Consider the following 4,578-nt stretch of genomic DNA (forward strand, 5'->3'; position numbering starts at 1 on the left):
ATCAGCGCATCAGGTATGTTACAATGTAGCCATGTGTACAATTACTTTAATTGGGATAGTCTGTTGCAGTTTGTGAGGTGTAACAATTATCTTAATTTGCTGCATATTCACGAAGACAAAATAAAATAAAATACATAAAACTACAGAATCAATGTTGTCCATATTTAAAGAGTTGAAGCTGCTTATCGTTTGGTTTCATGCACAGGTGTTCACTGACACACCTCCGAAACTACATCGGCATTTTACGCTGCATCACTCGAATGAGCTTCGGGAAGCCTCGATAATAATGACGTAGGAATCCTCCGCAGGCTACACCGTCCCAATTCACTAAACTTTTAGTTCCGGTAAACTTGATATCGGCACCTCCGTCGGACGCCTCCTACGTGGGCACCATAGGCTGCGACCTAGTAGTCATCTAGCCCTTCGATTGAGACAGACCCCCAATGTCCACAAGGAGGCCAGGCCAAGTTGGCATCCCTTAGTGAAAAAAAACCAAACCAAACCAAAACAATCAACCAATCAGGAGAGGCCGTCATGGCACTGCACACCTGTGATTAGTCAGGCCTGTGCCAAGGGAAGCCACGCGCTGCTTGGCCTCACAACAATTAAATCATAGCATCGTAATCAAATGAAGCGAGATAGACAGGTTTTGCTAACTCGTTAGCAAAATTAGCAAGTTCGAAGAAGAAGGAGAAAAAGGAAATTAGCAAGTGCAGTTCTGGAAGGTGGAAATTTGGAGTATTTAGTAAAAACTATTTTTACTAAGCTACCACTACAGCGGCAACTTAAAATGAAAAGTGACGGCTGGCCAGCGCCGCAGCTTGACCTGCGTACGGAGAGGAAGAAAGGTTTTCGACTTGACTTTCAATGAGGAGAGTTATGTCTGCACGGAGCGGCTAGCTGCTAACGCTAAACTTCAGCGTTTGAGGAGAACCTAAGGGCCATTGGGAATTTCTACGACATGGTTATTGACCGCTTCGCCACCATGGAAGACAGGACGATGGCCTTCCTCTACAAACAGGGTGAGTAGAATGCACACATTATTTCTGGAGGCTTTCCTGATTACTGAAGTGCGCATGTAGCTATGTGTGTTATTTCTGATGTGAATATATTGCGTGTTGTGGCCTTGTTCGCCCGGTTGTAGCTGTCAGTCCACTGAAGTTGTTGTTTATTGCGATTGTTTATGCTGACAAAACTAGCACCACGGACAGCAGCCGTGTGCGGCCGGTGTTTACAGCTGTTGCTGCTGGCTTGTTTTGTTGTTGTCTTATTATGTCGACCGTTTGACCTGGTTTTAAAGATGACGAAATGTGAAAAGTATTTGTGTATGTCAGCCAAGTCGTGTTTTTACGTAAACGAAAAATTTGTCGCCCCCCTGAGTGGATGAATGCTTCTTTTATTCACTTTTATTCACTGTCAGTGTGCATTGGTGGGTGGTGGCATAAATTAATGGGATGTTAAATTAAATTAAATTAATGGGACAGTGTATAGAGAGAGAGAGAGTGAGAGTGAGAGTGAGTCGGTGCTGTTATAGGTCAGATTATAGAAGTGTAAGTCCTGGTGAAATGACACTGGGCGCTCTAACAGTTGCCCTTCAAAAAAAAAAAAAAAAAAAAAAAAAAACACGCCATGGAATTCCTTTGATAGTGTCAGAATAAGAACACACCAACATGGACAACAGGAAATATCTTTTAGCTGTTGGCTAAACACATGATATGGCATCTTGCCAGTTGCCAAAATGTTCAGCCTCTGCAGACTTTTCTGTACATCAAAATTGACCCAAATCCATTGGGGATGAACACATTGTCATTGAAAATCACTTAAAGACAGATGGTGACAGACAGGTATGAGTGATCATCGTGGCTTGGTTCAGCCAACCCTGAACCATTTTTATTTCTGTGCAAAAGGTAAACATGCAGAGCATGTTTTCAGCTTTTACTTCACTTTATCCTCTCAAATGTCTTGCTCATGCTCAGCCGCTGGTGAAAGGCGGTAAAAAGCCAGCATCTGTGGTGTTTGTCGGCCAGTAGTCCACAACTTGATGTTAGTAATGCAGTGGAAGGTTGCACACACTCAAAGACACTTAAAGACAAACAAGAAAAGTTCAATGCAAGAGAAAGGAAGGCCAGTTCTCTGAGACACTGGTTTTCAAAGTGTGGTCTGGGGACCCCATGGGTCCTTGAGGGTCTTCCAGGGGGAACTCAGAAAAACGAGGGATAGTTTAATTTCACAGTAATTTAATTCTGTAGAAACTGAAACTGTTGGAATGCAGAAAACATATGAAGGATCATTTGAACATTTCCTTTTTTTAATCACACCATGATCAGTCTGTGTTCAAGTATGACACTGAAAGAATCTATTTGTTTGAAACCTGAGCAGATTCCCTTGATTTCTTTCAAAAGCATGGAGAAAAAGTAAAAAAAATTAATATAAAAAAATAGAAATATACAGTATTTATTTGCCGAAAGTATTATTAATATAGGCAAAAATACTCGCCTAATAATAAATAATATTAATTACGAGTATTTATATAGAATTTATATATATATATATATATATATATAGAGAGAGAGAGAGAGAGAGAGAGAGAGAGAGAGAGAGAGAGAGAGAACAAACAAATTACAAGAAAATTCTATTTATAATGATTAAAATGACATATTTTAAGGCCAGATCAGTGATGCTGGATCAGATTTCTTGTGTTTGGGCTGCATTTCACCAGTATTTAATACTGAACACAAACCATATATGTCTCGTGATGAAAGGGTCTCTATAGGGCAAAATCAGTTCATCATGGGGTTTGCAGCTTCTTGATAGTCAACTTGGGGGTCCACATCATAAAAATGTTTAAAAACCCATCTTTCTCTGAGAACTCTCTTGCTTCATGATGTCTTGACAATGAAGGGCCAAGGTTTTCTGCATGAGGCAGCTCTCTGCTTCTTCTGCTTCTTCTCCTACCTGTTAGTCTCAGCTGCTCCAGACTGATTTGACTTCCTTGCCTCAAAAAGTTGGGCAGGTAGCTCAGTGCAGCTCATCTGGATTTCATAATGTTGCTGCAGGGCGTCTTGCTGTCAGGGCTGTTTCTGCTCCTCTTTCCTGCATTAAGTGACACCTCTGCACATCGAAAGCTTTGCTTTGTAATTCCCCATTTTGAATTTTAAGCGAGCCTTCCAGCTGCACCATCCACTCGGGCTGCCAGCTTCTTTGAGGCACGGCTGCCTCAGCTGCCTGACCCATGTCTCTGTCTCTTGGATAAACCAGTGAAACCATGCATAGTTTCTGCCATATTTCGCCCAAAAATGTCATGTTCTGTTTCTTTGGGGGGTCTCAGAGAAGGCTAACAAGCTTTCAGTTGAAATGGATAAATATAATTTCATCTACTGTTTCCATCTATGATTTAGAAAATCTAAATCTCAAACACAGGTTTGAAGAGATATTTGGAAAGCTGTGACATTTCTGTGGTAAAATTAAAAACAGCAGGCAAATGTCCATGTGTTTAGTAGTTTGCCTTTTTATTCTTTCAAAAATACGGTTTTCCTCTCCAAGTATGCACTCTAGTTTGTACGACAAGGCCCTGTGTACAGGCGGTCAGCCATGTGGACATGAGGGAGTATCTCAGTGTCAGCAGTTCCAGTTGAGCTGGCATCACTCTCTGATCAAATGAGTTTCCAGACAGCCTTCTGTGGCAGCTCCTGAGTGTCCATGAGACAGCAGAGCTGCCCGTCAAAACCATGATCCTCATGCTGGAGAGAGAATCCACACTCCAGTCTTGGCTTAAATTTCTCTCATTATGTTGGGCTGTGCTGTCAGCCTCATCCTCTGTATCAACCTCGTGATATTTTGAGAACTGAGCATGAACTCTGAAATAAAGATTATGTGTTGTAGATAAAATTATGTGAGCTCTACATTTCTTCACCTCATTATGTGATAACAGCACAAAAAGGACACACCATGTTGACCTGTTTGTCATGTGAAAAGGCTGAAGGACCATCCCAGTGATTGAGAATTTTTGGCCTGTTTACTACAATTTCCCCACATTTTACATCGCGACAAACCATTTGCAAATCTCTCAAGGGTATTAAATATTTCAAAACATATTATCAAATTTTCAAATCCTGAATGTTTGGTTGAAATAGCCACCGTACAATGTTCTTCCTCTGTGGCTAACAAAGTCATCAGCATTCATAAACCACAGGACGGATAATTATCTATGGAAAGCAAATGTTTCTGTGAAGACTATTTTCCCTAGAGGAGGGAGCGTTTCACACCCAATTTCAAGTCGACAAAACACAACAGTGCTGCTGCTTTTAGGAAAACTAATGTGGAGGACTTTATTACAATGATGGAATACCATCCATACCGTGGATGGAAACCAATGGCTCGATAGAAGGGAGGAAAATATCACAGTTCTAAGAAACATGATATTTTGTAGACATTGTGCTAAACCACTGGTATAGTCCTTTAAACAATTTGGACACAGGACATTCAGCGACATGGGTTCAAATCAGTCTTATTCAGCTGGCAAGAAGTGCACACAGTAATTCCTTCAGGTAATTCCTTTCAAAGCCATCAAATATGGCT

At 41.1% G+C, this 4,578-nt stretch overlaps 1 long non-coding RNA gene across 1 annotated transcript in view; it reads left to right on the top strand.

Annotated features, from left to right (window-relative positions):
* Positions 1–594: 594 nt before the first annotated feature.
* LOC115371974 (uncharacterized) overlaps positions 595–4,578 on the top strand; it is a 51,461-nt gene continuing 47,477 nt past the window's right edge. Inside the window, exon 1 of the long non-coding RNA XR_003929406.1 lies at positions 595–1,022. This is a non-coding gene — a long non-coding RNA (uncharacterized LOC115371974). The remainder of the gene's footprint in view (positions 1,023–4,578) is intronic.

Source organism: Myripristis murdjan, chromosome 2 (genome assembly GCF_902150065.1).
Source record: "Myripristis murdjan chromosome 2, fMyrMur1.1, whole genome shotgun sequence".
NCBI classification, from domain to species: domain Eukaryota; kingdom Metazoa; phylum Chordata; class Actinopteri; order Holocentriformes; family Holocentridae; genus Myripristis; species Myripristis murdjan.